At 36.5% G+C, this 14,596-nt stretch overlaps 1 protein-coding gene across 1 annotated transcript in view; it reads left to right on the top strand.

Moving 5' to 3' along the window:
* Nucleotides 1–14,596, top strand: part of GTDC1 (glycosyltransferase like domain containing 1) — a 444,137-nt gene that overhangs the window by 146,946 nt on the left and 282,595 nt on the right.

Here is a 14,596-nt window from a genome sequence, read left to right as displayed (position 1 = left end):
TCATTAGAACCTGTATGTCTTTTCTTATTTCTCTTGTGATTCTTATCATGTGCAAGTATGTGGGTGTGACAGTTTTTGGCCAGAGATGAGAGTTGATCTTGGGTTGGTATTTTTTTTTTTTTTCGGTTCCATAACCTCCAGTGCCTATTTTATTGCATAGACTGTTTTGGTTTAGTTCATTGTGTCTCCTTTGTATTAATTAGCAGGGTTAAAAAGATGGATATGCCCTGAGATGAACATGCAAGTCCAAAGAGTATAAAAGGTGGAGAAGTTGATCTGGACTGTGACAAACTGGAGGTGGTGTTAACCTTTGATTTATTCTCTAAGGATAAGTAGATTTGGGGGGCACAGAACTCAATTCTGAATTCTAATTTGGTAGGAAATGAGAACAAGTGAGACCCAATTAGAAAGAGCCTTATGAAACACATTGAAAAGGTAGAAGAGAAATATTGATTACATTTTTTTTTGGGGGGGACAGGTAGAATGGAATCTCCTTGAGTATCTGTTCCTTCTTATTCTCTGTGTGTGTTCCCATGTGTTCTTCTGATACTTAAACAGTGCAAGACCATTTCGTCGTTTAAATGTATGATGTTCTTGCTATTCTGGGGCCCTGTGTGTAGGACTGTGTAGATTTAGGCAGGAGTGAGGACTGCCAGGCTGATAGTGAATGGAATTAGAGCAGACAAGTCCTTAGGGGGGAGGCATGTTGCAAGCTGAGGTGTGTCCAACTTGACATCAGCAACTATGCCCATCTTTTGCTTCTAAAGTAGAGCAATCACAGAAAGACAACCTGTCTCGGGAGGCTGAGGCAAGAGAATTGCTTAAGCCCAGGAGTTGGAGGTTGCTGTGAGCTGTGTGAGACCACGGCACTCTACCGAGGGCCTTTAGTGAGACTCTGTCTCTACAAAAAAAAAAAAAAACAAAAAACCCCCCAAAACTTGTACAGGTGAAATGATTAACCACCAATATTACCTTCTATGCAAAATGCTCTGAACTAGTAGGAATGTGTTTTTTAAGAAAGGCCTTGTATACAGGAACATACATAGTTTCTTTCAGCTTTAGTACATGTACTCGTTATTCTTACAAGCTTATTATCTGAAAATATTTTATTATTAAAAGAATAAATTCTTCAGTCTGATTAATCAGTTTGAGTCTTCTTTATCTTGACAACTGAAAAAAATACATGATTCCTATTAGAGTTGTTTGGTTTTATTTTAAAATACAGAAGCTCAATATTCTTGCTTTACCCGCCCAAGTAGCTGAGACTACAGATATCAGCCATGATGCCTGGCTAGTTTTTCTGTTTTTAGTAGAGATGAGGTCTCACTCTTTCTCAGGGTGGTCTTAAACTCCAGAGCTCAAATGATACAACCAACTCAGCCTCCCAGAGTGCTAGGATTACAGGTGTGAGCCACCATGCCTGGCTGCATTCAACATTTTTTTTTTTATTGTTAAATTATAGCTATGTACATTAGTGCAATCAAGGGGTACAATGTGCTGGTTTCATATACAATCTGAACTAATCTCATCAAACTGTTCAATGTAGCCTTCATGACATTTTCTTAGTTATTGTATGTACAGATTTGTATTCTGCATTTAGTAAGTTTCACCTGTACCCATTCTAAGATGCACTGTAGGTATACAATGTGCTATTACCTTCTCTCCACCCTAACCTCCCCCCTTCCTTGGCCCTTTCCCCATATTCTTGTGCTATAGTTGTGTTATAGCCTTCATGTGAAAGTTATAAATTAGTTTCATAGTAGGGCTGAGTACATTGGATAATTTTTCTTCCATTCCTGAGATACTTTGCTAAGAAGAATATGTTCCAGCTCCATCCATGTAAACATGAAAGAGGTAAAATCTCCATCTTTCTTTAAGGCTGCATAATGTTCCATGGTATACATGTACCACAATTTGCTAGTCCAATCATGTGTCGATGGGCACTTGGTCTTCTTCCATGACTTAGTGATTATGAATTGGGCTGCAATAAACATTCTAGTAAAGATGTCTTTGTTATATTGTGATTTTTGGTCTTCTGGGTATATACCTAGTAGAGGAATTATAGGATTGAATGGCAGGTCTATTTTTAGATCTCTAAGTATTCTCCAAACATCCTTCCCAAAGGAATGTATTAGTGTGCATTCCCACCAGCAGTGTAGAAGTGTGCCCTTTTCTCCACATCCACGCCAACATCTCTGGTTTTGGGATTTTGTTATGTGGGCTACTCTTACTGGGGTTAGGTGATATCTCAAAGTAGTTTTGATTTGCATTTCTCTGATGATTAAGGATGATGAGCTTTTTTTCATGTGTTTGTAGATCATGCATCTGTCTTCTTTAGAGAAGTTTCCCTTCAAGTCCCTTGCCCACCCTGGAGATGGGGTCACATGTTCTTTTCTTGCTAATACGTTTGAGTTCTCTGTGGATTCTGGTTATTAGACCTTTATCAGAGGTATAACCTGCAAATATTTTCTCCCATTCTGAGGGCTGTCTGCTTGCTTTACTTACTTTGTTCTTGGCTGTCCAGAAGCTTTTTAGTTTGATCAGGTCCCAGTAGTGTATTTTTGTTACTGCTTCAATTGCCTGGGGAGTCCTCCTCATAAAATATTCACCCAGGCCAATTTTTTCAAGAGTTTTCCCTGCCCTTTCTTCAAGTATTTTTATAGTTTCGTGTCTTAAGTTTAAATCTTTAATCCAGTGAGAGTCTATCTTAGTTAATGGTGAAAGGTGTGGGTCCAGTTTCAGTCTTTTACAGATCGTCAGCCAGTTGACCCAGCACCATTTGTTGAATAGGGAATCTTTTCCCCACTGGATGTTTAAAGTGGCTGTCAAAGATCAAATAATGGTAAGTAGCTGCTTTCATCTCTTGATTCTCTATTCTGTTGCAGACATCTACTTCTCTGCTTTTGTGCCAGTATGATGCTGTTTCGATCACTATTGATTTATAGTACAGTCTCAGGTCTGGTAGCGTGATTCCTCCTGCTTTGTTTTTATTGCTGAGTATTGTCTTGGCTATTCGAGGTTTTTTTCTGATTCCATATAAAATGAAGTATATTTTTTCAAGATCTTTAAAATATGACAATGGAGCTTTAATAGGAATTGCATTAAAATTATATATTGCTTTGGGTAGTATAGACATTTTAACAATGTTGATTCTTCCCAGCCATGAGCATGGTATGTTTTTCCATTTGTTAACATCTTCAGCTATTTCTTTTCTTAAAGTTTCATAGTTCTCTTTGTAGAGATCTTTCATGTCCTTTGTTAGGTATACTCCTATATATTTCATCTTCTTTGACACTATGTGAAAGGAATAGAGTCCTTGATTGTTTTTTTGGCTTGGTTATTGTTGGTATATATGAAGGCTACAGATATATGGGTGTTGATTTTGTAGCCTGAGACATTGCTATGTTCCTTGATCACTTCTAAAAGTTTTGTAGTAGAATCCCTAGTGTTTTCCAGATATACAATCATGTCATATGCGAAGAGTGAAAGTTTGATCTCTTCTGACCCTATGTGGATACCCTTGATCGCCTTTTCTTCCCTAATTGCAATGACTAAAACTTCCATTATAATGTTAAAGAGCAATGGAGACAATGGACAACCTTGCCCAGTTCCTGATCTAAGTAGAAATGATTTCAATTTAACTCTATTCAATACGATATTGACTGTGGTTTAGCTGTAGATGGCCTCTATTAGTTTAAGAAATGTCCCTTCTTTACCAATTTTCTTAAGTGTTCTAATCATGAAAGCATGCTGGATATTATCAAAAGCTTTTTCTGCGTCAATTGAGAGAATCATATGGTCTTTATTTTTTAGTTCGTTTATGTGCTGAATTACATTTATAGATTTATGTATGTTGAACCAGCCTTGAGACCCTGGGATAAATCCCACTTGGTCATGGTGTATAATTTTTTTGATGTGTTGTTGGATTCTGTTTGTTTGGATCTTGTTGAATATTTCTGCATCAATATTCATTAGTGATATTGGTCTATAATTTTCTTTTCTTGTTGGGTCTTTCCCTAATTGGGGATCAGTGTGATGTTTGCTTCATAGAATGTGTTGGGTAATATTCCTTCTTTTTCTGTATTTTGGAAGAGGTTTAGTAATATAGGTACTAGTTCTTCTTTAAAGGTTTGGTAGAATTCTGACGTAAAGCTATCTGGTTCTGGGCTTTTCTTTTTAGGGAGATTTTGTACAGTTGATGCTATCTCAGAACTTGATATAGACCTATTCAACATTTCTACTTCGTTCTGGCTAAGTCTTGGTAAGTGGCGTACTTCCAAGTATTGGTCGATTTCTTTCAGATTTTCATATTTCTGAGAGTAGAGTTTCTTGTAATATTCATTAAAGATTTTTTGAATTTCTGAGGGGTCTGTTGTTATTTCATCTTTGCCATTTCTGCTTGATGAGATTAGAGATTTTACTCTTTTTTTCCTGGTTAGGTTGGCCAGAAGTTTATCTATTTTGTTGATCTTTTCAAAAAACCAACTTTTGGATTTATTTATCTGTTGTATAATTCTTTTGTTTTCAATTTCATTTAATTCTGCTCTGATTTTGGTTATTTCTTTTCTTCTGCTGGGTGTGCGTTTGGAGTGTTCTTTCTTCTCCAGTTGCTTGAGATGTCCCATTAAGTTACTAACTTCCTTTCTTTCCGTTTTCTTGAGGAAGTCTTGCAGTGCTATAAATTTCCCTCTTAGAACTGCCTTTGCAGTATCCCAGAGGTTCTGGTAATTTGTGTCTTCATTGTTGTTTTGTTCCAAAAATTTGGTGATTTCCTTCTTAATCTTCTGTATAACCCATCTATCCTTCAGCATAAGGTTATTTAGCTTCCATGTTGTTGTATGGGTATTCAGATTCCTGTTGTTATTGAGTTCAACTTTTATTCCATGATGGTCTGAGAAGATGCAGGGAATAATTTCTATTTTTTTTTTAAATTTCTGAGGTTAGATTTGTGGCCTAGGATGTGGTCGATTTTGGAGTATGTTACGTGGGCTGATGAGAAGAATGTGTATTCAGTTTTGTTGGGATGAAATCTTCTGTAGATGTCTGTTAAGTCCAGATGTTGAATGGTTAAGTTTAAGTCTAAGATTGCTTTGCTTAGCTTCTTTTTGGAGGATCTATCCAGCACTTGCTAGAGGGGTATTAAAATGTCCAACTACTATGGAACTGGAGGAAATCAAGTTTCTCATGTCTGTTAAGAGTTTCTCTTATAAATTTAGGTGCATTCTAGTTGGGCACATAAATGTTAATAATTGAAATCTTATATTGAGTATTGCTTTTAGCAAATATGAAGTGTCCATCCTTATCCTTCCTTATTTTGGTTGGTTTAAAGCCTGTTGCATCTGCAAATAGGATTGCAACACCTGCTTTTTTCTGTTTTCCATTTGCCTGGAGTATTGATGACCATCCCTTCACCCTGAGTCTATATTTGTCTTTAAATGTAAGATGAGATTCTTATGTGCAGTAGATATCGGGCTTGACTTTGTATCCAGTCAGCCAACCCGTGCCTCTTTAGAGGACAATTTAAACCATTCACATTTATTGAGAATATTGAGAAGCGTTTCGAGGATCCATTGGACATTTTTAATCCTTTTGCGACTGTGGAAGTTGGAATTTGATCAAAATTCTGGTGGGTTTAATTTGTGGTGGAGGATTACCTGGTCTTTATGGAGGATAGGTCTGAGAATATCCTGAGGTGGTTAGTTATGGCAGATTTCTTCAACATGTGAATGTCGTTAAAGTATTTAATTTTGCCGTCATAAATGAAACTCAGTTTAGCTGGATACAGGATCCTGGGTTGAAAGTTATTTTGTTTTAGGTGATTAAAAGTTGATAACCATCCTCTTCTAGCTTGAAAGGTTTCAGCAGAGAGATCTGTAGTTATTCTAATATTCTTACCCTTGTAAGTGATGGTTTTCTTTCGTCTGGCTGCTTTCAGCATTTTCTCCTTCATATTAACTTTAGTGAAATTAATTATGATGTGTCTGGGGGATGTCTTATTCGGGTTGAGTCTTGCTGGAGTTCTGAACCTGAATTTCAGCATCTCTTGGCATGTCTGGAAGTTCTCCTTCATAATCTCATGGAGAAGAGACTCTGTGCCTTGTGAAGCCACTTCGTCGTTTTCGGGGATCCCTATATAGGAATATTCGTTTTCTTCGAATTATCCCAGAGCTGTCTGAGAGACTGATCTGTTTTTGCTCTCCATTTGTCTTCCTCTTTGAGAGTTTGGGAGCATTTGAAAGCTTTGTCTTCAATGTCAGAAATCCTTTCTTCTGCTTGCTCCATTCTGTTACTGAGGGATTCTACTGTGTTTCTCAGATCTTTGAGGCGTGCAACTTGCAACTTCTTGTCTCCATGTGTCAAAATCTTTGGTCATTTGATCTTTGAATTCGTTGAATTCTTGAGATGCCTTTTGGGTTACTGCTTGGAATTCTATTTTGATCTTATTTGCTATTCAGATTCTGAATTTGATTTCTGACATCTCAGCTATTTGTGCATGGGATCTTGTGCTGTGTCTGCCCCATTGATCCTTGGGTGAGTTGATCTACTCTGATTATTCATATTGCCATATTTATCCGTTGATTTCGCCTCATGATTGTTTTTTCACCATTCCCTGTAGCTGTCCTCACAGTTGGAGAGGTACCTCTCCAAGTTTAGACCCCAGCGGGATCACTCTATTGTTGCTAGATCTTTATAGGGAGTGACCCTGTGTAGCTCCTCTGGCCGTTCCCCAGGCAGGGAGTTCTGGTTGTGGGAGCAGCTCTGAGTGTGACACACCCTGATCCAGCAACAGGGCGCGGGAGAGGGGTGGTGCACAGGGTTCTGGGAGTGCCTGGCACCCAGTGACTTTGGCTCAGAGAGCCCAAGGCTCCAGCAGTTTCTGACCAGGAGAAGGGATCTGAACAGACGCAGGAGGTCTCCGGAGGGCACGCGGCTACCAGAGTCCCTGGCCAGACAAGTAGGCAGGTGTGGAGGCAGGAAGGGTACAGGAGGGGGGATGCAGGGTTGCACAGCTCCCTAGTTCCTGGTCAGGATGTGTGGAGGCCCAGCGGGTGCAGCTCTTACCTTGTCTGGGCGGGGTCAGATTGCTGATCCCTCTTACGGAGGTCCGGGTGCCGATGGTAGCTCTTTCGGAGGGCTCAGCTCTTAGTGGGTCGAGCGCCGATACTGGGCACCCATGGGTGATTGAGTGCAGCTCTTACAGAGGTTCGGGCTCTGATCCTGATTGTGCGCAGCACTTAACGGTCCGGGCACCATTCGCTGATCATGCACAGCTCTTCCGCATTCAACATTTTTATCAGACACTGCTTCATTTAACTGAGAGAGTTCTTTCCTAATATTATTTGTTCATCTCCTGAATTTTTTTGTTAAATTTATATTTAACTTTTATTTTTAGAGTTTGTGACTTTTGGGGAATAATTCTAACAGCCCTTTGAATCACTATAATGTGACTTCTTTTTTTTTTTTTTTTTTTTTTGAGACAGAGCCTCAAGCTGTCACCCTGGGTAGAGTGCTGTGGCATCACAGCTCACAGCAACCTCCAACTCCTGGGCTCAGGCGATTCTCCTGCCTCCACCTCCCAAGTAGCTGGGACTACAGGCACCTGCCACAACGCCCGGCTATTTTTAGGTTGCAGCCGTCATTGTTGTTTGGCGGGCCAGGCTGGATTCGAACCTGCCAGCTCAGGTGTATGAGGCTGGCGCCTTAGCTGCTTGAGCTACAGGCGTCTAGCCTATAATGTGACTTCTTATTTGTTCAAATTTCTTACTTCAGCCTCAGGATTTCATAATTATTTGCCTTTTCAAAGAGAACTTGTTTGATTGTCATGTCAGCTTTCTGACTCCACAGGGCATAGAGTATGTTTGCTATATACTTATGATGTTAGCACAGAAGTCACACAGGGTAGTCAGTACTATAATGAGGACAATAATCACTAAAGAAGTACAGAGGAGAGGATTTAATTCTGTTCAGCAAATTCTGAGATAGACCTTAGAGGATCTGTCTTTCATAGACAGAGATGAAATGGAAGAGTATTGTAGGAGAAAGAAGTTTTGCGGACTTAAGTTCACAGGAAAAATAGAGTGATCTTTAGGAACACTAATAGCTTGTTTCATATGACCATATTCTGAATTTGGAGAAGTTGTGGCAGATCAGGTTGGAATGACAGGTAGATTTTGTCTAGTTCACGTTTATTTTCAAGTTCAGCGTTAAGAATTTGGGGAGCTTTTATGATACTCTAGTTAATGGGTGTTCTTTGAAGACTCTATTACTTGGGACTCTTTTAGTTGCATGTGATAGAAATCCAATTTATAATTGTGTAAACGTAATGGAAAATATATATTTATACAAACACACACATAGTTACGTGCCTCATATTGATGTTTTGGTCAATGATGGACTGCATATATGACAGCGGTCCCATAAGAAAGTCCCAGGGTGGATAGCCCACGGGCAGAGCTGGGTTCAGTGATTCAGGTGTGTCATAGGTCTTGTGCTTTCTTACCTCTGCTTTCCTGGTTTGGCTGTATGCAGGAGCAGGGGTTCCCTCCACATGGATTACTTCCAGAGGTAAGCTTATATTCCACCAGTTTAGATAACTTACCAGTAATTCTAACAAATATCCTAAGGCTAATTAGGATTTTTTTTTTTTTAAATGTGGACTTTGAACTTGTTACTGTGGCAAAAGACATCTAATAACCATAATTGGCCAGGCCAGGGTTACAGCACCATTTTGAAATCAGGAAGTGGAGTCAGTCCCATCCAGACCAGATCAGCTGAGTTCAGGAGAGCAAAAGGAAAAATTATATTGATATGTAAGGAAAGGGATTGATGTTTTGCAGGTAAACCATGATGAATGCTATAGTCAAATGCTATATACTAATGAGTAAGGTAAGGAAAATTGGATAGCATGAGAGAATAGAGCAGTAGAGAATGGGTATCATTGGTAAGATTAGGGACAGTCATTGGATTCTAAAACTCTAATGGAGAAATAGTGAAGTCTGAATAAGAACAATGATAGAATGAATGGAATGTGTAAGGGAGCTAGCAATATGAATGAAATTTGTGTTGTTTGTGTTTCACTAGCTATGAAATTTTTCTAGGAGCTGAACTGAACTTACCTTTGGTCTGAGAAAACAATTTTGAATATAATTTGTCAAAATCATAGAGGTCACAATTAAACCACTTTAATGATAATAATTATTTTAGAAAATAGATAATGCTAGGAATATTAATAAATCATTCATATATACTCATTATGTTGCCTCTAAGTTTGTTTTGGCAGCATTTTTAGTTATTCCATGTGCTTAATATAGTGAAACTTGTATTTAAGAATGTGGTACAATACTTGCTTCTTTCACTTAAATAAAATTTTACATATATATCTATATGTACACACCATGCAAGTATGTACAATTATGTGCCTCGTAATGATGTTTTGGTCAACAATTGATGACATATAAGACAGTGGTCCCTGAAGATTATAACAGCATATCTTTATAATGCCCAGTACAGTAATGTGCTATACAGGTTCATAACCTAGAAGCAAGGATATGCCATATATTCTAAGTGTGTAATAGGCTATACCATGTGGGTTTGTGTAAGTACACTCTATGATGTTCATACATCTGAGAAATGCTTCATTAGGCAATTTCATCATGCAGACATGTGGTTATATATATAAATACACATACAATCAATAAGTGATTCAATATTTGCTATAACTTCCCAAACTTATCCTCCAGTTACCCCCTGAAAAGGTTAGGCATGAAGTGCATCTGTGTAGTTCACATACTATGCTAGATCCAAAGGTGAAAATGAATGTGTAAAGCTTGTGTTTGCCTGTCTACTTGGTATATACTATAATTCAGAAAATCCCATTTCTTCCTCAGTATTCTGGAATAATGAGTATACATTTGATGAAATAACACTACATGCCAGGAACCAAGGATTAAAATGGTGAATAAAGAAGTATGCTTTAGGAATTCAATTTCTTCTTTATATAATTGGAGTCTTACTGTGTATCTGTTTTTTGATATCATTTGGACAAGGTTCACTTGAGTTGGCATTTATAAAACAGTCATGTACTGGTATGTTTCTAGGAAAATTCACCAATTACTTGGTGGGGGGGTAGAGGACTTTAGCCCATAATTTCTCTGTGAATCCAGTGTTGATACAGATATTTATTTGTATATAAACTGTTTTGGTGGTTTCCAAGATTTGTAGAAAACAAATGTAGTTAAGAATGTGAATTAGTTTTTGTCATTTTTTTTCCTCTGTCATAAACTTAAATTTAAAAAATTTTCATATAATCCAGTATAATTCAAGGCATGAATGTATGTTTTTGAAATCAAATGAATTTATGTTGTCAAATTAAATTCTATATAAAATTTATAACCAGATACACAAAGTATGAATTGAACCTTGAGTACCAAGGGGGGTACCATACCTCAGAATATGATTTCCAGTTAAGAAGAGGGAAATAATAGCTGCATTTTAAGAGTGCGATATTAATCACCATCACAAGAAATCAGTTGAATTACATAGTTTTCAGAGATGTAACACACCCATGGAGATTAAGTTAATCTGCAATGGACTAATGGTCTAGGACTAATGGTCATGAATTGCCACAGGATTTTTGGCAAATAATGAAAGTTACAATCAACTTTTTGTGCCAACACAAGAGAAAAACTGGTACCTCTGCATTTCCTACATATCAAAGAAGAGCCAAACACAGAAGAATTCAATATGTTGAATAAAGTTTGTTTATACCTGAAGTGTACATCATATTGATGGTTAGCCAATATAAATTTTAAGGATACTGCATTAGATCCTGTAAAATATATATAATTCTGATGTACAAGTGAGGAGCAAACATGGCATATATGTAGTGTGTGTGTGTGTGTCTGTGTACATGGAGCAATTGTATTACGGAATTTCTCATTCCAATGTAATGCTTCTTAGCTTTCATTTTGTAATATTGCTGAGTGTCATTAATTTTCTCAAAGGGAGTTTTTAACTTTTTAGAACCTAGAACAAATTAACTCACTTTGAAATATTGAAAAAATAATTTTTATACCATTTTGGAGGAGGATTGCTTCCAAGGAACCTAGCAGTAGCTTGGTGTCATTACTAACGGTTTGGGAATCCTGGACTTGTTATTCCAACATGGAATAACGAGATTATATATAACCTGTAAGTTTATAAAGAGTGCTTGTTAGGACTAGTCAGTCATTTTAATAGCATTATTGTTTTTTTATCTTCAGAGATATTTAATGGCATTCATATTTTATTTGGGACACAATTATAAGAGGGACTTTACCTAACAAATGCAATCAGTGTAACCTAATTCTTTGTGCCCTCAATGAACTCCAAACAATTAAAAATATATATAAGAGAAGCAAGGCTGGGCATGGTGCTCTGGAGGCTGAGGTAGGTAGATTGCCTGAGGTCAGGAGTTAAAGACCAGCTTAAGTGAGAAGGAGACCCAGTCTCTACTGAGAATAGAAAAATTAGCTGGGTGTACTGGTGCATGCCTCCCAGCTTATTTGGGAGGCTGAGGCAAGAGGATTGCTCAAGCTCAAGAGTTTGAGGTTGTTTTGAGCTATGATGCTGTGGCACTCTACCCAGGGTGACAGAATAAGCCTCTGTCTCAAAAACAAAAAACAATAGGGGGAGGGGGAAAAGAAAGAGGAGGGAGGGGGAAGGTGGGCGGAGGGAGGATGATTGGTGGGATTACACCTGCAGTGCATCTTACAAGGGTATATGTGAAACTTAGTAAATGTAGAATGTAAATGTCTTAACACAATAACTAAGAAAATGCCAGGAAGGCTATGTCAACCAGTGTGATGAAAATGTGTCAAACGGTCTATAAAACCAGTGTATGGTGCCCCATGATTGCATTAATGTACACAGCTATGATTTAATAATAATAAAAATAATAATAATAATTAAAAACAAAAAACAAAAAAAAGAGAGAGAATCAGAGGTTAAGAATTGAGGCCTTGTTTGTTCTGAAATTTGGAGGCTGTTTAATTTGTAAAGGGTTAATTTAAGTTCTTTTTCTGATTTTGGTATTTAGAACTGGGTATAGAAAAAAGAAGACATACATGCATGCATACCCACAAGTAGAAATGGTGGCAATATTAGAATTGAACTACCTGAAAAATATCCAGGCTTTTGGAAACGTGATCTTAATATTTGCGTTTTTACAATCAGTTTTATTTTAGATAAAATGCTGGCAGATGGTAGTGATCCACTTGAACAGTGTTGAGTTTTCTTTATTTTTTTCCATGGAAAAAACCTCCCAGGAATCTTATATTCTTTAATATGTTCAACATGCATATGTTTTACATGTATTAACCAGTATTAAAAATGCAGTTCTCAATTAGATGTCTAAATCTGAGAGTTGTGGTGAGTACCAGCCTCTTAGAATTATTAAAAAAGAAAGTCTTGATGTATAGGGGTTTCTTTTTGGTTATTGCATTTTTAAGCCTTCTCTGGCCCTAGAAACGAAGGAATTTGCATGATCTCTGCTTCTCAGCTACTGTGTTCTGGGGTTTCCTCTGAATATTGTGATTTTTGATGATAAACACTTCAGATATTGATTATGTCAAACTAGAGAATTCAGGATATTTACATTTTGTTCTCACGTGTTTTATATTATAGAAACAAAGTAATACTTTCATTACTTATTTAAGGGTATAGGCTTTAGAGGGCATGAATAGTTATAAAGTTGATAGGTCTTATATTTTAGAAAAATAGCAGAAAATCTTTGAACTAATACCTTTGCAGCCTGGTTTTGTTTAGTACTTTTATTTTACATTTTAAAAAGTAGGGGGTGGTAGTGGGGAAATCCCTTCTGTCCAGATTTATCTATATGAGTCACCTAAAGACTTCCTTCTAATAGAGTGTAATGAAATGATGCCATCTGAATCAGTATTTCCACATTTGCAATTTTGGATATTCAGCTAGTACTCATCAACATTTACCAACATTTTTGTTTTACTTTTTAACTTGTCATGCACTTTTTTTTTTTTTAGCTGATAAACACATCTACCCAAGAATAACTATTGTATTTCATAAACATGGACAATTAATTGTTGTTCTCTCACCTATTTTGTCTTCCTGATTAATGTATTTGTTTACAACTCCAAACCACAGTTGGGCACGTGGATATGGGCTAATCCTGATTTACAAATATTAGCCTACACAGTATGAATCCCTTCAGTATTTGGGCATTCCTAGGATTTTGATATTTTCTTATAACTCTTACATATGATTATGTAGGAACTCTGAGATTATAGCACTGGACTGGAAGGTAGAGAAGCTGAATTCAAAGTCTAGTCCAGCTTCTCACTCATGAAAAGGTAAATCACTCTAATTCTGTGTCTTAATCTGCAAATGAGTGAAAATAAATATGAATACTCTTCCTTTTTATCCACGTGGTTTGTTGTGGGGATCAAATGAAATAATAATCTTCCAAGAATATTTTGTAAAGCAGGGAGTGAGATAGAATTTGAATAGTTATACTTAAAATTTGTACTGTTCTTCTAAGTGACTAATTTGCTTTGAGATTTTATTTTTTTTTTAATTTATTTAATCTCTAGCCTTTGGGTAATCCATTTTAAAATGTAAGTAAGAGAGATGACATTGGATTAATACAGGGTGTCCCAGAAGTCACCACACATATGTATGTATGGAAAACGGGAAATTGTAGCTAAATGTACCTTTATTTATAAACTATTTATTACATAATTTTATAAAATATTTCTCTACATGTTGATATATAAATATATAAAAAACATAGATTGTTAATTGTCCTATGTATGGTGACCTTTGGGACATACCATATTTTAAATAGAACAATGTTTAAAGAGGGTTGGACACAAGCCATAATGTAGAACTATATTTGTGCTTCAGCTATGCTAGTTTGAAAGTTATATAGAATGGGGAGAAATGATAAAGGTGATTTTTGGTAGATTTTTTTTTTCTCTTCAATTTATTTCAGGTTGGGTATCGTTTTTGAATTTAGGTAAATAACAGCAATCAAATATTGTATGAGTAGTAACGAATTAAAATAGTGGCCATGTTATATTTCTCTAGTTAGAAAAGTCAATTGAAGATATTTTACTACTGATTCATTTTCTTTCTAACATTTATGTAATACCTTCTACTTTATAAGACACTGATACTAGGTATTTGACTTGAAAACATCTTCAAAGAATTCTCTGTATGAAAAAGATAAAAAGGAAGATTGAATTGCACCTTTATTTAGTAAAGACTACAGAATATTTACAGACAATAAAGAGTGTATGCTTGTCTCATGGATCTGAAGGGATGATACACCTTGACTTTTTAAGGAAAAGCAACATTTCCTCACTGTGATGGAATAACTTTCTGACACAAAGAAGTTATTTCACATATAGCATTATTTCTTTGTTTAAGCCCCAAGGAAAAAAATTTTATGAATGTCTGCACATGATGATATTTCTCATGTTAATTTTAATAAAAGAATAAGAGATGAACATCATAACTGCCAAAGATATTAGATAAATGGAAACAAATGTTCTAATATGTATTCTTGAAATTGATATGAATC

The sequence above is a fragment of the Nycticebus coucang genome, chromosome 7, assembly GCF_027406575.1.
Source record: "Nycticebus coucang isolate mNycCou1 chromosome 7, mNycCou1.pri, whole genome shotgun sequence".
In the NCBI taxonomy this organism is placed as follows: Eukaryota; Metazoa; Chordata; class Mammalia; order Primates; family Lorisidae; genus Nycticebus; species Nycticebus coucang.
The sequence above is the reverse complement of the archived record's forward strand: the minus strand, read 5'-3'. Positions and strand labels throughout refer to the sequence as shown.